The following is an 18,985-nucleotide window of genomic DNA, read 5'->3' on the forward strand; positions in this document are numbered from 1 at the left end:
CAGGGAAGAATAGTTGGGATCTAATGAGGAGCTGTACCTGTGAAATCCAATAGTCAGAAGAGAATTAGCCATTCAGGGTGACTTACTCCAAATAGTTCTCAGAGCAGGTTTAACAGCAGAAATGCTCCAAACCAACAGAAAGTGCAGGTGCAGATAAAGTAACAAATGCATGAGTCAGTAGGAGCTGCTCCTCTGTTAGAGATGCCCAGAGGCCATGGTCAGACATCCAGGATGTGAAAATGGATACACCATATAATCAAGACCATAATGCCCACAGCATTCACTTCCATTTAGCCTGCAGGATTCTGAAAGTACAGGGAAAATCTGCTTGGTTATGGGAAGTGGAATTATGTATGTATTGCCAAAGAGAGCAAAATTCTCTAATATGATAACACCACTTTTCATTTTTCATGAGTTTCCTGATTTATAGTGCAGAGCCTACTGGTTTGAACAGGTGGATTTAGGAATCAATTTGCTTGTGCAAAAACTTGTCCATTATTTTAAAAAAGAAAAAAAAAAAACAGTATCATTTTCATGTGTGGATCTACACAAAGACAGAAAATGGAATGTCACCAACTTTGCAGGCTGATCTATAACAACCTCAATAAAGATTCTGCCCATGTACCTGTGTCAGTTCCCACCACAGGTGAGGACTGGGTCTCACATGAAAAGTTCTTTAAAAAAAAAAACTAATTAAATCTGCTTGACTACTACCACTTACTGTCTAGAGTTACGATGTGACTGCATATAAAATAGCAACTGCTAATGACAAAAACCCAGAAATACTCAGTAAAGGAGGTTTCCACTTTCTGAATGCAAGATGAGCTGCAGCCTCATGATTGCTATGACATTTATTAATCATATATTTTTGGAAATAAATGGCTGTTTTGAGGCGGGTTTTGTGCAACATCCAGCCTAACCCTTGCCTGCCTACCATTCATACTTTGCAGCTTAACATGGAAAAATAACTTTAACGTGGTCATTTGCTGTTCAGTCCCAAGCACACACAGGATAACCACACGCACAAACCTCCTGCAGAAACACAGAATACGAGAGTGAAACCTGCACTGTCAGCTCCTGGCCTCATGGGTGTACACTTCACAGAAACTATTCCAGAAGGGGTTAAATCCCCATTTTGGAAGCTGCCCCTTGGCTCCACAGGGCTCATGGCTGGCAGTTCTAACCTCCCACTGCTCTGATAGTTCAGTTCCAGATTTTCAACCTGAATGTGCTCATGGCCAACTCATCCCATTTGTTCCCAAGTGTTCAGAGTTCTTGAAGCTTCACTTCCCCCATCCAGTCTGCTTCCTCTGCTGTTAAATTCTTCTCCCTCTCTCTACTTTCCTTCCCGTTTCCCTGCTGTCCTTGAGAGTTTCTTGGGTAAATTACTGTTTGCAAGGACCTACTTGACAACAAATTATTCATTTCCATTTTGCACAATTATGCAAGTAATTTATTTAAGGATCCTGTTGAATGTGTGTACATATAACACACACAATTGTTCCTAGTTACTGAATTATCAAACAGCTCAACATGACACAAGCCAAAATAGAGACTTGATTTTTGTGTTAGTAAGAGTGCTTACACTCACTGAGGCAGGAAGTTTGGGTTTTGGGTTTTTTTTTTTTGTCTTAGTTCTGTTTATGGCAAAGTCTGGTTTCAGGGTGGTTTCCTACCACAGTGGAGTCACAGAAACAAAGATTCTTCTCTGAATTATCTCTGCTTCTGGCAATTGTCAAAGAAAATACACTGAAATAACACACCATTCATTTGCCCCAGCAAACTGCAGTCCTGGACCAATGCTCAGATTTGTCAATAAGTCCTGACTTAAATCAGTCCCACACCATCCTTCATTTTGAGAACTACCTTTAATAAAATTAGAAGAGACTGACTGCACATTGTTCTCTCTCTAAACATTTAAAAGTCATCACAAGGAAACAAGGACACCCATAACGTGGCAAAAGTTCAAAGAAGCATCAATAACAGGATGTAACCACATCTCTATGGTGTTCCCTGCTTGTGTCCCAGGAAACTAACTGGTAGGACATGAAAGATGTACTAGAAAGCAAACTCAACTTTAAAACATCAGAAGCAAAGTTGAACTTCATTAGCCAATGTGCAAGCCATCTTGAAAATATGGAAAAATTAAGCCTTGTGCATGGTTTGAGGCTTTATGAAATTTACACCCTTAATATTTAAAATTATGCAATTGCTTCAAGGCCTCCCTCTATCTCTTCTGGAAAGTCTAAAACAAAACTTTCATTAAAGGAAACTGCAAGCTTGCCCGTGGAGCCAAATAATTTCCTCATATCCCATTTAAGAAAGCTCTTATTTTACAGGTCAGCTCTGTTTACCATACCTGCCCATTTTGTAGTGGGCCAGCTAGACTAGCATATGGGATGCAATAGAATAAAGAGATTATCCTGGCAATTTGGGAGAAGAGAGTTAATCTGGCAGCTCCAACTGATTAGAAAAATGTCTATTTTACATTTTGAGAGTTCATTTCACCCATTACAGCAGCTTTTCTTTTTTTTATTCTTTCCTCTCTTCACCTTCCTCTCTTCTGATGCAACACTCTCCTCCTGACTCTGTACACTCTGCATTGTCCCCCTTCCTCCTTGGAATGTCCTGTCTCACTGGAGACATTCATTTCCCTGCACTTTTCTTTCTTTAAAGTGATTTCCACACAAGTGAGTCCTCCTTCCAGGAGCATCTCATTCCCACCACGTAGGGAAGGGCTTTCAGCCTCATAATCACTTTTCATCACACACAGCACAAAGAACTCCTCTGAATTTCACTCTGACCTTCTCCACACCAGGATTTTCCCGTGGGGTGTCCCCTGCATTGTGAAGGTGTCAGCAAGACTTTTTCTCCCCTGCCAGGACAGAGAGCAAGTGTGTCACTGCTGCTTTGATTCACCACAGATTCCCCAGGTATGGAGCCAGAAATACACTCCAGTTGTGATCTTCCACCAGAGGTCTTACAGCCCACACAAGGGGTTCCCAAATCACCCTGCTCAGTAGGAGTTTTGCAGTGTATTTATTAAAAATAGGAATTTTTTCCATGGAGGACAAGAAAGAGAAGGAAAAACCAACACCTTTCCATCATACCCCAAATTCTGCTCCACTGAAGAGAGAGCAGATTTCAGTCTCAGGCTATCTTGTTTGATGCCCCCAGAGATCACTGCCTAAATGAAAACTACAACTCTTTTACCATCCTCTTTTCCCATATCCCCTGTTCTCATCAGGAGATGCTCTGTGTGCTGGAGCTTACACAGAATAAAACCCATCTCTGCTCTCTCTGGTCTGCATTCAGATGGGGTGACTTTTGTCCCTTTGTGCTGCTCGAAAACAAAGCAAAGAATCTTCCCCATTTATTGATTTCCAGAACCCCGAAGGTTTGGAAATAATGCCTTTGCCTTTCAGGCCAGAAGAGTTGGAAACCACGGCATAGGAAACCAGCAACAAAGAAGATGTTTTTGAAAGCATTCACTCAGCAATTCAGAATTGATCTGCAGGGTGTGTTCCACTTGTGCTGCCTTTTCACAGCCATTAGAGCAAGGAAGCTCTTTTGGCACTCGTGCCCTGCCAAAGGGCAACCTGGCAGAGCTGGTGCCAGGGCACAGACAGGAGAAACCCACCCTGGATAAAGGGGAAAAACATCCAAAAGATCTCGTGTGAGGGAATTTCTGCAAATCAGGGCTGTACTCTCTCAGGCAAGAAAGAAAGAAGAAAAGGCAGCTCAGTCTTTCCTTACATCACCCCTTGGTTTATACCTGGTAATTCAAACAAAAATTACAGCATGGAAACATCCATCTGCCCCAAGGCAGGGGAATAACCTTTAATGTTCAACTTCTAATCAAGGCCAGCTCAAATTGCTCTGTCATGTCTACAGACAAGCAGTGAACCACAGAAAAGAAGTTATTGCAGAAAAGAAGTAATTTATCTCAATGATGTCCCGTAAACCTCACATTTTCTGTGTAATCTGAAAAGACTGCCAAAATACTGTTTATTTATTTCCTAACGGAGAGGCTGCTTCAACGGACTTTCCATGAGCAGAAGAAAAAGCCAAGCAAGCTTTCCCTGCTCACAGAGCTGACAACTTCCTTGCTTCTGGAATGCAAGACCCCAAATTCCCTTGACATATCTCCTGCACATTGAGACAGAACAGTACAGGAAGGAAGAGCTGTTTGACCTCTCTCTCTCTACTGACAATAAGCACAACAAACATATGGGATGTGTCTCTGTGGTGAGAAGAGCAGACAAATTCTTAATTTATTTAATGTTATCAGAGGCTAGAAGCGTTCTGTGACTTAAAGGTCCCCTAAAAACTCAGGCTTATGGCAAGGGATTATTTTATCACCATGGAAAGAAATGCATTCAGAGATCTGTTGCCCTGAGACTTAGGAGAAGTGTCAGGTTACAACCATCTTCAGGAAATTAGAATCAAAAGGAACTTGAAAATACAGCAGCTCAGACTCCATTTCACTACTTGAATATTTTTAGAGAAAAAGGAAAAAAAGTGTGCAGATTTTAATTGCTTAAAAAATAAAGAGTCGGATGTATTAAAATCCATTGCAGCAACCAATCTGTAGGCACCTGATCTTCAAGGCAGAATCCTTAACCCCAAATTATACCCCTGAGTAATGACCAAGGAAAGTCAATTTTATCAAAAAGACAATTTTCAAGATAATTGTCACGTGTGCAGGGAGCTGCTGAAGGCATGGAAAGGTGTTTGCCCACATCCTGCAGCTGTCCCAGTGTAAGATCCCAGGAGATCTCCACCCACAGGGATCCCCACTGCACATGGGCTCATTCCCCATCCTCAGCCAATATGGGAAATCCTTTCCTGATCCCAGCCAGCCATCACGACAGTCTATACATATATATATAAAATATAGGCTGTGACACCTATCTATTCTGCTGCAGAATTTGTCACACAGAGTCAAGTCAAGTCTCTTGTAGCGTTTCTGAATATGCTGCATAGATTTTTGGCATCCCATTCACACGATTACTTGGTATTTTCCTTTCAGTTTGTTCCCTCTGTTGGCCTAAGAAACATTAATATGACTAACAAAGAACAAAAAGTAAGTTCAGACAGGTGAATTTCTACTTTTGCATCTACTCACGAAGCTTCCTATTTTTACAGAAAAAAAAAGTCATCATTAAAATTCCACAGAACAATCACAGTTGTTAACAACTGTGATGGAATTTCAGAAAATGTGCTGTTTCTCAGGAGAGTTGGTCTTAGTCCTAATCTTTGTTATCAGCTCTAGGAAAACAAACCAGAAACCAGTTAAAGAAACCTGACTTTATGCTTTCTTCCTGACAAGTTGTGACTGTGCAGAAAGATCTTTTTAATGCTTTGGTGCTACCACCATAATTAAACATCACAGATGTTCACTCAGATCTACAGCAGCACAAGTGTAATTTTCACCATGTCAAAAATACAATATTGTACTTCCTACTCATCTTCTGGCCACAGCATGACCACAAATGAAAAAGAAAAGAGGGAAAAGAAGAAAAAAAGAAAAAAAAAAGAAAAAAGAAAAAAAACCCGTTGTGGGATCTGCCTCCCTGGGAAAAGGCTGGAATTTCAAGTCTTGGCACTATTTATGCATGCTGTGATTTCTTATGCACAGTCTCTATAGCATGAAAAAGCCTACATCAAATATGACCATCTTCTGAAGATTCTGTGTGGGTTTCAAAAAATCACTTTGCACATTCCAGTGCTAGTAGGTACCCACACTGAGTTATGAATAACTCCCAACATGTCTCAAAGCCAGCAAGCCTCTGGCACTGCTTCAGGATATTCCTGGCAAGAGAGAGTTTTCCTACAACCATCACATTAGACTCAGGTAACATTTTGGAAAAGGATATTCTACCTACTGAGCAATTTCTATTTTTTTTTTTTTTTTTAAGAAGGTGGCACCCAAGGTACCCTTCTTTGTATATAGAGATATGCAAATGAATTTTTTAATCCTGGTTTCCCCAGAAAACAAGGCTGATGCAATCACATTTTGTTTATGTTTTTCACCAAAGCTTCCCACATCAGCACATTTGCAAGTAGAACTAGTATCAAAGACATGTTGAGTGAAAACAGGCTGTCAATAGAAGGAAAAGTTCCAGGCTGGGCTTGTGCACTTACTGCTCCCTAAAAAAGTTTACACCCAGGAGACCAAAATAATTTCCTCCTGTTGAAAAGAAATGGATGATAACCCTATAGTAAAAACAGGAGAGCCTTCCAAATAATGGGGAAATGTCAGATTTCACCACCAAGCATTACATGCAGTTGCACTGTAAAGCAGCCCACAGTCATTCTTGTACTCCTGAAGTTTTTAGCTTTTAGCTTTCATGTTGTTTTTTGTATCAGCATAGCTCAGCAACATCAGAGTTCACCAAAAGCCTGTTCTGGTCTACTTGTGCCTGTCTGTGCACTTTCAAAAATACTCCATTATTTTATTTTTTTTTCTTATTTGGAAAGAGAATGTGCACCAGATTACACCAAGGAGAAATCTGTGCATCAACCTCATTTATTACACAGGCCTCTAGGAGACAGCCCACATCTTCTAGTTCCTTTATGCACACCTATTTTCTGAATATTTATTTTTATAAAACATATTCATATATAGTGACACTACAAGTGGACAACACTCTCAGGCATGGGGTGTGATTTTTGGGGGGGTCCTGTGCAGGGCCACAAATTGGGCTCAAACTCCCTGATGGGTCCCTTCCAGCCCAGAATATTCTATGATTCTATGATTCTATGACCCTTCTTCTTTTTCAGTCAACGTGGCAAAATCAGTTTGACTTAACTTACAAAAGCAAGGCTCAGCACCAGTTTCTTGCAGCACCGAGGAGAAAGAATCTAGAGCTTTAATTCACTCTTAAATCTAGTTTAGAGCTCTGAAAATACATCTATATTTGCACTGTGTTCTCGTTTTGCAGATAAGTGGTAAAAACTCAGTTTTCTTCATGCTTTCAGCTGATGCTAGGCAGATTTTACATGGTTTTCTTCATCTGATTCTTACTTTAAATAAATATATATATATATATCTCCAGGAATGAATGAGAGCATTAGCCCCCACACATTCTGTACTTTATGCTATTTACTACTGGATAGCCCTGGAATATTTGCAGCTGGCTGTACTGTGTTTTGTACAATGTAGCTCTTTATCATGTTTTTTATCAAAGAACTGTGGTTTAGCACAGAATGAGGAAGAGCTGCATTGAAGCTGTGATGTGGTTCAGGTTACCAGATTGCATTTTTGATGATTTAGTATTAAAGTGCTCAACACACACACAAAAAGAAAAAAAAAATAAAAATCAACATTTAAGAAATGCAAGTGAGAAAAGCTCTAAAGAGAGTCTGAATAAACTATACTGTTATGGAGATTTTGCCTTACTTTCTATATTAAAACAAGCAGCTTTGAATCAATACAAGTGAATCTCCTTATTATTTTCTTTCTGAGGCAAATCTTGCACAAAACTTTTGCCAGCAGAAAGTCAGGGGTGTGAGGACATGGGATTTGCAACCAGCACAGCTGTGCTGGCAAAAGGCCCTAACATAGATGTGGTTTTACTGGCAAAATTGAACTTTTGCCAGCACAGCTAATTTCTCTCCTGGGAGTTGGTTTTGCCAGTACAGCTGTGTCCAGGCTCACTGGTGTTGGAGACATTCACAGAGCTGCCACCCCTGACTTGGGGCACTCTCAGTGGCAGCAGAACTCTGGCTGGCACTGCTGTGTGACAAGGAAACAAACACCCAAAAGAGTTACCTGGCTGCTCCACTCATGAAGATCACTCCTTCTTTTTCCTCCTTTTTTTTTTTTTTTTTTTTCTCCTCCTTTCTTTCCTGTCGGGGTGACACAGAACACTATTTTAGAAGTTTTCCTATTACCTCCTTCCTCTCTGGCTGCCTCAAGCTCATCACCTCCTCCCCATCCCCTTAAACCCTTTGTGTTTGGGAGCTCAGAGCTGATTTCAGGGAGTGCCTGTGGCAATAATTGCAATCAGCTGCACTGCCATCACCTTGCTGTGGTCCCTGCACAGCTGCCTGTCTCTCATGCTGCAGGATTTGTGCAGCATGGCATTTCTGGAAGTGCTGATCTGCTGCCACCTACACGCCCTTATTCAGCATTCCTGGTTTTCTCGAGCATTTACTGCTCCCAGCTTGCAGTCCTCCATCGAGCTGGGATCTCTCCTTTTTCTGGGGGAAACAATTTTGGTTCCTGAAGCAGATATCAGGCAGGACTGCCCCTCCCTGCACATTTAAGACAGTATTCTGATCTAGTCAGAATGCAACTTTTGTAGTTGGAGGATACAGAATTATAATTTCCCCTGTTCCTTTTCATCACTAAAAATGTGAAGAGGTTGCTCCACATCAGTGTCTGCAGAATTTGGATTTTTCAATAACACTTCTGTCCTTAAACTTCAGTTAAAATAAAACCCACCATGGTACCATTCCTGATGGTAAGGGAGAAAGACCAATTGTAAAGTAAGGAATTATTTTACACCAAAATAAGTGGGAATATTCTGTTTTCTACCAGTACTAAGAGCAGACTAATGAAAATGAGAAACTGTCTTAAAAAGAGATTTCAGCATCTCAAGCACTTGGCAGCAGGAAACCAATGACACTGTTAAAATATTGAATGTTTTTTTCCTTGAAATATTATTTTTAATGCTTCTATTTTTAGCTGATTTAAACAACCACGAAAAGCACCACCTTTTAAAAGACTGTTTGTGATTTAAACTGACTCACTTAAATCTGTCATTGAAGTCGGACTTTTGATAATCAGAGCAGTGTGAAATTGTAATTCCTAGCATTTGAGGGTGCCTGCTTTTGGGCTGGGTTTCACACACAGGCAGCAATAAATTGCAGCAGGGATTGTTCTGTGTCAGCCACCACTGAGAGTGGCACAGGCAGTATCTCCACAGAGGCTCCCACACCCAGCAGCTCTAGAGCTGAAATGCAAACGTGCTCAAAAAAAAGTTGCTTTGTTCAAGTCCCTCAGCACAGCAAAGTGATGTCTTGGTTGCTGGTGTCCACAAACAAACAGATGTAACAAGTTGCAAAGTCTTGAGTGAGATTTGAAAATATATCAAGTAATTAACAACTGGCAATTCAGAAAAATATTTTTTTTCCTGCTATCTCAGATATGTCAGTGTAGATCATTTACCAAATTGTTCCTTAAGAGATGAAATTAAACTTTCCAGTGATTGCATTGTTTGATTTTTTGCTTTTAAAAATATTCATATATTACATCTGCCCGTTTCAAATTGCTGACAAATAATCCTGACCTTAGCTCTGCTTTTCTGCAGCATTTTTTCAGAGAAGCCCCACAGTTATTAAATACCCACATAAAAGCAGTAAACAAGCACAATAAACAGGCCTGCAATGATTCCAATTGTTTAGTATTGGCATTGAAAATAATTTTATTCATTTTGGAAGTTATTAACTAATTTTCTAAACATAGCAATAGCTAGTTGTCTATCAATGAGACTGATAGAACTTTTAGATATTACAGCAAGCACATACTCTGCACAGGTAAATTTGGCCTTTAAAATGTGAATCTATTTTCCCTTTTTTTTTGGAGTACATGCAAAATGGAATTAGAAGAAAGCCAGTTTCCCTATTTGATTTTTTTTTTTTAGTGCTACCAAGCAGTGATTATGTAGCTATGAAGAACTTAAAAACCAAGGGAAGCCATCTAAAAAACAAAAAATCTACCAGGAAAAGCATTGTGGGCTCTGTGTATCCTGCACACCCTGGAGCTCTGTGAGCAAAATGTGATGCTGTGTTTCCTTTAGCCCCAGGAAAAGTTATTCAGAGTTTTAAATGCTTCCAGTTACTCATTGTCAAAACTGTTGGAGGAAATGAAACATTTCACAAAGCTACTGTTGTGTGATTTGGTTTGCTGTTTTGGGTTTTTTTGTTTTGGTTTGTTTTTTTTTTCTTAGGGAAATTTTAATTTCTATTAAGTGCAAAGAAATTAAGGCATTGATTTATCAATTCTTAGATTTTTATTTCTAACTTAAAGAAAAGATACTGCATGTCCAGAGAGGATATTCTGCCTTTTTGGAGGGTAAAATGAAAAGTCAAATTCTAGCCTCAAGTTCACCAATGGAATAACAGGCACATTATTTTGTGGTTTTTGGGCTGTGTGAAAATGCACACTTGATTACACATAACTTATCACTAGACAGGTAAGGACACACCTGTAATTCCAACAAACACCAACAGATTTTTTGGTAAATCTAAGACTTTTTACTTGCATTTGTGAGGGATTCTCATATGAGACACCCGCAGTAGCAACAGTATATTCCCCAAGCACCTTAAAAGTACAGGCTGCAAATTCAATTTCTCCTGAGCTTTGCACTTCTCAGCTATTGTCAATTTGCATCACAAGCATAAAGTTATTTAATATACAAAAGCTTTAATGCTCTTTCCACATCATATAACAACACATGTTTATCTGAGTGCTAAATAAAAGCTTTCAGAACTTTAAAGTGACTTTATGAATTGTATGTACCATAAAATAAACATTAGAGTATAATAATATTCTGTAATTTGGAAAACAGCAACAGAAACCAGTAGAAGACAAAAGAACAAATGCTTGAATAATCTGCTGCATGTCAGAAACATTAAATTAATTTATGCAATAATGTAAGCATAGTGATGTTAAGGTAATATGGAGGACATAAATTATACATTATTATTGTCAGTTCTAGCACTTATCTTAGTGGTATGTCAAAATAAATCCTGATGTGTTAATATTTATAGAAATGAACAAGTGTTACAGCTCAGGGATTCATCTGTGATATTTTTATATATAATTTGCATTCACATATATGGGTGTCATTGTCTTTTCTGTAATTTGAGAGGTAAGCATCATGCAATTCATTTCTAATGCATTTTACATTACCATGAAAGCACATTATGCTTCCTCCACTAACACTTTTCAAATAGATGGCCTGCAATGATTTAGAGATTGCACAAAGCCACTCAGCAAATGGGTGACAATCCACCTGCAAAGTCTGCAGTAACAATGGGTCACGGTGAGCAAAGTGCACAATTTGCTAACTACAGATTGTCTCTGTGGAATAAATACCTCCCAGAGTTCCTGCAGGAGCACATTTGTTAGGGATTAATATCTCCAAAGGATACATCTTTCCATTCTTTATATTTTCAGGTAAATTGGGGGGGAATAATTGCCCCTCTTCCCCATAAAATGTGAGATCTGTGTTTACCCCCTCTTGTCACGCCCATTTTCATCCATCAGTTTCTGCATGAAGGTAGCTGGACCCTACTTGACTTGGCATTTGAACCTGGCAGGAGAAGTTTCCAGAAGAAAAAAAAAAAAAAAAAAAAAGAAATGAAAAGGAAGATTTCCACCCCTGGATTAAGACCAGTCAGATTTATTGCTTCCTCAGAAGCAAGAGACAGAAATTCCTCCCTTGAGCAAGGGTGGGTTTGGGGGATTTGGGCCACATCTGGGTTCTGGGAGCAGTGCTGTGGACAAAAAGAGTTCATTTACTGCAGAGTCTACAAGCAAGGCTACTGTTCCTAATGACCCACCACGGTTTTTGGTGTTTTCCAGAAAAGAAGTGTGAAAATACTCCCTGATTCAGCAGTATAAAACTAATTCTGAGCCTTAGGTTCATGTTCTGCTTGTGCAAGGACTGCCATGCCAAAATGATTTGGCTAAGTCTGATGAGCTTGTCTTTTCCCAATTGTCTCACACACCACTGAAGTTTGCTGCTCATCTGTCAAGATTCTCAGTCCGGAAGAGTTTAAATTCAGATTTTTGTATTTTTATTATGGAGATGGCTATCTTTAAGAGACTCAACAACTGTCCCCAGCACCGACCCTTATTCTTCATCCTATCTTCTGAGAGAGATTATCTGGAAAAACAGCTTCATGTCTTTACTATTTTTTTCCCCTCCCAAGTTATTTCTAGGGTCTATTAACAAACCCACAAATACCAACCTTAAGGAGTCATTTTGATGCCACCACAGGCACAGAATGCAGAGGACAAATACAAGAGAAACTTAAAGAATAAGCCATAAAAAAACATGTGGGCTGTGGCCTCACACATCATCGAGCTCCACTGGACACTACAGGAGTGTACAAGAAGTTACAAGAGGAAATTTGGGGAAGTGTCAAAGGGTGGTTTCAGATCAACTCACTCTAAAATCAGCTTTGCACTTGAATGAAGAGAAGGGGCTGCACAGCCATGAATTGGGAGTATAAATTGTCCCTGTAAGCATGACAATGTGGACAAAAAAAAGTCCTGCTTGATTTCACCTTTCAACAGGAAACAAAAATAAAAGAATTCAATGGCCACATTGAATGTGGTTTTCACAGAACCCATGTACAATTCAGGAGAGTGAAAAATGGCACAAGGAAGTACAATCTTTTCACACTTGAAAGAATGCCACACCAGCACAGGCAGCACACTGTAGACACAGAAAATATGTCAGAAAATATGAAAAATCGTAAAAAATATGAAAATATGTAAGTAAAGCATAGTGTGTGGGTCTGATCCATCACTTGCCTTTTGTTTATAACATTTTATGCTCCACAGAAGTATAGGACTCTCTTCCATCACTGAAATGGAGCTCGTGTCAGCTCTGCAGTGAAGTGAAATACTATAAAAGGCTGCTTGAAGGCTCTGGAAACAGAGAGGAAATAGTCCTGGGGTAAACGAGGAAAAAGCCTGTAAGCATGCAACTTTACAATAGCATTCAGTCTCTATGGGATGTGTCTTCAGCTACAATAAATGTTATCACTTCACTGAAATCAGTGGAAGAGTAGCAATCAATATCAGCTGAGGATTTGTCCCACTGACTTCAAAGGACATACTTACAGTGCACACATTTAAAGGAAATTTATAAACCTTTTCAGCACTGGGGACTTCAATGTAAGCACACCAAATCCTGAAATCCTTGCTTAATATTTTAAACGACTTTTATTCAGAAAACTCTCATTGGAATCAATCAGGATATAGAGCACTAAAAGGTATTTTCAGACCAAGATACTACATGTGAGATTCTAACATGTCAGAGCTCCTTAGCAGTAAATTTGTACTCTGGAATTAAAATATTCTTTATTTCTTGGGCTTACAAAAGAAGGGGATTTTTCAAAAATTATTACTTATTATAACTCTCCCAATGTAACTGAAGCAGAGAAGAGAGACTGAAAGCAGGAGGGAAGTTGGAAGTAGGCATGTGTAGTCATTATGGATTTTAATAGACTCAGTGCCAAAAGGGAAAAATATGAGCAACAGGGGAAAAAATTGATTTGTAAAACGGTGACGGTGTTTTGAAAACAGTATGCATTTGTCAACCTTATAAAGCAGAAATTATGTCAAATATTTTACAGTATTCCATAAACTGTTCTTCCACTTTCCAACCAGATCTTATACATATAACTTTATAGATTTTATCTTTACTTTTAGTTGAACTTTAGGAAAACATAAGATAATGTTAAAGGTGTTTAGTGTGAGCCTATCCTTCTTGAACACTCACAAATCCTGATAAGGGGAATAGCAGTTTTAAGCATAAGAGCATATTGTATATTCCCTCTACTTTCTTCCTGCCTTGGTTTCATCCAGAGCTCTGATTTATATATTTATATGAATTGTGCAAAGTCACTGGAAAATTCCAATAGTGGGCATACAGAAAAACAGAGTAACTGGCACTTGTCAGATGGAAGGGAGGGAGGCAAAGGTGCAATTTATAGTGTGCTGCTGGTGCTGGAACTGCCTGTCTTTCCTAAATGTAAAGGACCCTTTACAAAATGGTCACTACAGCATATTTCACCTTGCTGCCTAGTGGGGTTTAAGTGGCAGCCTGATGCTTGTTTCTTTGGTTTTATTTCAGCTTGCTATTGCTGCACTGCAATGTGTTTTTTGACTCATTTCTTCTCCCCTCTGCAATGTCTCTAGGTTTTTTTGTTTATTTGTTTATTTTTACTTCTGCTTAATATGGCTTCCTTATTGCCTCTGGCTCTGTCCATCACACTGCTCCTCTATTTCATCTCCCTTATCCTCCTAAACTCCTTTTTTTGTTCCTTTCTAGCATATGACCTTTCTTCTTATCAAACTTAGTGCTCCTGCTAAAGCATCCCACAGTGCCCAGCAGCACCCAAAATCCAACAGGACATTCCTCAGCATTGAGGAATCCAGCAGGGCCTCCCAGAAAACCCTGAACTGGCATTAAGGATTATTATATATTATACTGAGCTATTAATTCAGCACACAAGCATGGGCCTTTCTGGGCCATGGAATACAGGATATGTTTGGTGCAAAGGGACAATCCTGGTGCAGGATCAGCCCTGGAAGGGTCTGCACTCAGCCAGCCACGAGTTAGCACAATCTGATGTTTGCCTAAATTCTACTGGCCACCAGGAAAGGGCTGTGGGGTTTGAAATGGGCAAACAAAGCACAAACCTGCTGCTGCTCCAGCACTGCCAGCTTCCTAAAGCATTTCCTTCTGCCTCCCTACGCTCAGCCATCACAAATATGTCCTTTAGTCTGATGCAGTGCTCTATCCCCAGAAGAATTCTGTTCTTTCTCTCCACAGAACAGATTGCCACTTTCAGGCTTGCTGTTCTCAAGCACAGTTTTCACCAGATCACCTCTTAGATCTCCTCAGGGTCTCCTGACTGTTCTAGCTGGTGTGGACAAAAGCAGTTTAACAGCACAGGGCAGAGAAGCACATGTGTGGCCAGAGAGGAGGAGGAGAAGTCAGAAAAATCCAGAAAAGGTCCAATTCTCAGCTACAAAACAAACTCTCCTATGGACAGCACCTGCTGTAATACCAAATCTGTGTTTAGTGAGCTCTAAAGTGACACATCCCTTTGTGAAGGAGAACAACAATTTCTAAATTTCTAAGTTTCTAAGTTTCACATCTATTTATACTTTTCTACAACACTCTCCACTCTCATCTGTGACTATGTTGAGGCAAATCAGTTTGCTGTATTGCTTCAGTCTCACAGTTTTTTCTTTTTTTTTTTTTTTTTTAAATCATGCATAAATATGGAGCACTCCTATTACCACTGGTAAAAAAAAAAAATCAAAAACAACAACAAAAAAAAATTAAAATATTTTTAAAAAATCAAAAATTAAAACAGAAATACAAATTCACACTGAGATTATTTTATCCCAGGGAGAACCAGCACTCTCAGTCACGTCGTGTGCACCTGTGGCTCTCACCTTTCCTGTCTTTCACAGGTATCAGGCTTTGTAGCAAACCCTCACTCCCGACTTTCCCAGGGAGGTGAGGGATGGGAAGGGGGTGGTGGCAGAGCCTGTGGGTGCTGAGAGCAGCCAGGCAGGGCTGTGTGTGTCAGCACCAGCTGTTCCCTGCAAAGAATGCGTGTTATCATGCTAAACAGGATGCATCTTTTCTGCATTAGCCTGGTAAAGCTTTGCAACTTTGTCAACCTTTTTAGCATTCAACAAATTCTTTTAAACATATGACTTTTAGTAAGTTAATCCATTCATTGTCTGGAACTGTGCAAAGTGACATAAAAGCACAATGAAGCCTAATTAAACTTGTTCTGTGAAAGCTAATTTGTCAAACCCAGAAGCATAGTTCATAGATAAATGCTAATATTTGAAAGTCAAATTAAAGTTGAAAAGGTTTGTAATAACAGTTAATTAACTCTTGTTTTGTTTTCCTCTCACAAACTTGAACCAGCTGAAATATTGCTCGGTTCATCTTTAACATTTTGGACCACAAAGATAAAATTCAAAGCTTTGAGATAAGCCTTTGATGTTGGTATTCTCTACAGATTATATATTATTTTAAGATCTCTTTGTTTAAAAATTCATTTTTATTATCCCTGCATGAAATGCATGGCAATTCCCCAAATAACTAACCATCAGGGCAATTAACATCTTCGATCGACACCATATTCCTGATAATTAATACAGACTTTGTACCTCCCCTGTGATAGCTGCAAGGGTTTGATTTTTCAGAGCAACTGTTCATTTACAGAATCAGTTTCATCCTAATGAAAATGGATTGTGAAACTTTAATGAACAAGACTTTGCTGTCATAATAATAAAGACTTTGAAACAACACGAAGACCTACATAACAAGCATCTCTCTACACTCGTGTTGCTATTCTGTATCAAACCAATTAAGCCACACAATGAATACTAACACCAGTGTTTGTCTAAAGCATGTGACATCAGATAAACTCAAAAAAACATGCATTATTTTGGTCTGACAGCTTCTGGCATTGTGGTTTCATAAGCTCACATCTGTAGAGCAGGATGCTTTGCTGTGCCCTCCTCCCTTTGCTTTAACACAGGTAAGCCAAAGTCTGGAAAATCAATTTTCACACGGTGCCGTTGTGTGTTTGCTGCGACAGGCAAAGGATTGCCTCTCCTGCTTGCTCCCAGCACCTCAGGAAGCACACACAAAAACAAAAATGCTGTCTCTGGCATGCACCTGAGCACCTGCACCAGCACCTGGCAGGATAAATAACCCACCTATAACAGGTAGGTAGGTAAACACATGATTGACCTTCTCCTGAGGAAGGGGTTTGCTGTTCCAACACTAATCTTGGATAGTCCTGCCCAGGATTCCCTGTCAGCAAAGGCTGAAGGGTTCTCAGCTATCCAGTGACCCCACTGCAATGAACCCATCAGGCTGTGGTTCACCTCAAAAACCAACCGACCCAGCATCCACCTGCTGAAAAACTAAAATAACTGGGGGGCAGAGAGGATTGATATTTTCATCTGCTGAACCAAGATGTCAGGGTTTCTCTCCAGCTCACCTCACCCCAGTGCAGGGCTCCCTGGAAAGCTCAGAATGCAGTTTTATTCAACCTCTAATATCTTGGCAAAAGGTCTTTCAAAGTTGTGATCTGAGCTATAATACACTCATAGTTTTTCTTTGGCTAAATCCCCTCAAACATGGAAATGGCTGATAGTTCCCACTTTCAAAAAATGGTGTACGGGAGAGGAGGGATAGAGTCATTAGTAAATAAATGAATGGGATGATTTTAAAAAAAGAATAATTTGCTCAATCAAGAATAATTTGAGCAGCATCTAAGTAGTCATGGAAAATCATAAACTATTACCCTATATAGTGCTCTGTTGACTATTAAATGCCTCCTTTTTCACACCACTGGCCTGAATGAATAACTTGGCAGCACAAAATTAGCCAGGTGGCAAAATGTGCTTGTGTCAGCTATTGGCCAAACAAAACAGCAAATAGCAAAGCTCATTTTGCAATGTCACATTAACTCCTTCAACACTGGGGGCACGTATTTTATATCTGCAGTTTGGAAGTACCTGGGAGCAGGCCAGGAGGGAGCTGCTCACTCCCTGCAGCACAGGTGGCCCTGTGGCTCCTGCTCCACTCGCTGCTCTTGCAGGTTGAGCTGATGCTCCTGGCTCTTTCCAGATGTGGCATCTGAGATTATATGGGAAGGGCTCCTCTGTAACATCTGTGCCAGCCTAACATCCCAGTTTAGAAAAGCTGAACTCTCAGATGCTTTCTGCTGGAGGGGATTTTATGCACAAATTCCTTTACCTTTATTAGAGCCATCTCTTGACATTATCATAATACTCACCTAATTTTCTGTTTTCATATTGCCATTATCTCATGTTTGTCTTCAGCCTCCAAGTGACCTTCAGGAAATTGATGTAATCAGCATGAAGCCAAGTGTTAGATGACCAAACTTAACTGTATTATACTCCTAGTTGCTTCATTGGAATTACCTCAGGGATTAATCTGGAGTTTTACTTACACAGCATTACTAAAATATTATATATGACAAAAGAATGTTTATCTCATTGATGTCAGCAGGATGCTTTTGAGAGATTTCACAGAATTTATCAAGAGAAACCAACGACCTTTTTCATCCTAGAGGTTAATACAGGGGAACAAAACATGTTCCTTTATAATTAGCAGTCTTTCCCTGCTGCAGAAACTCACCTTCCCACTGCACAACTAATAGTAGATCCCTGAAGTTAAGGCTGGGCCTGGTTTTTGTTAGCAGAGAATTTACTTACCCTTAGTATGTAATATTTCCCCGAAGTACCATGGAATCCATTAAGAAAATAAAGGCAGTATTTCATAATTAAGTTGCTGGTTTAATATTTTTTTTTTACATGAGACTTGCTTTATTGATAAAACTGACCGTGTCATTCACTCTGACTCGAAGCAGAAAAGGGAGGGATATTGGCAGCTGAATTTTTTACAAAGGATATTCATAGATATTTAATTTTTTTTTTTTTTTTTTTTTTTTTGGTCCACAACATATATATCTCGTATTTCAGATTCATTTTATTTCCAGGAATTATAAACACATTGCACTTAGCCAAGGATGATGTCCTGTTCTTATCCAGGCAGTCTCTTTTCCACGGGCTTGTTTCACATGCCCTAGGAGAAAGATGTGTGGATATTTTCCATTAAAAACAGCACTGGTGGGAGGAGGGAATCACCAGTACTGGAAGTTAATGAGATGGGGGGCTTTAAATACACTTAATAAACAGTCACTTAGGCCGAGCATAATAAGTCATGGAAATTTATAAACTATTACCCACTATAGTACTTCATTGACTATTAAACATCTATTTTTCACACCACAAGCCTGAGTGAATAGCTTGGCAGGAAAAAAAATTGGCCAGGTGGCAAAACGTGCTCAGTACAACCATGTCAGATATTGGCCAAACAAAATAGTCCAATAGAAGGTGATTTTCAAATGCTTTTTAACCCTCGATAGCCTCCAATGAAGTTTTCTAATAGCAAGCACACTTATTTTCGTGGAAAGAGTAATCTGTGTGAGAACTATAAACTTTTTTTTTTCCCCAATGTATTGTGGTTTTTGCCTATCCTGGACACCTGTTCTTGGTACTGCCTGTCTGTGATCTGCAGCCCTGCTGATGGTCACAGCCTGGGGACAGAGGCACTCTCTGTCACCCAAGGTGTGAGGGTGCACCCAACATAAAGTTTTCATGGAC

The sequence above is a fragment of the Sturnus vulgaris genome, chromosome 18 (assembly GCF_052056855.1).
Source record: "Sturnus vulgaris isolate bStuVul1 chromosome 18, bStuVul1.hap1, whole genome shotgun sequence".
NCBI lineage: Eukaryota > Metazoa > Chordata > Aves > Passeriformes > Sturnidae > Sturnus > Sturnus vulgaris.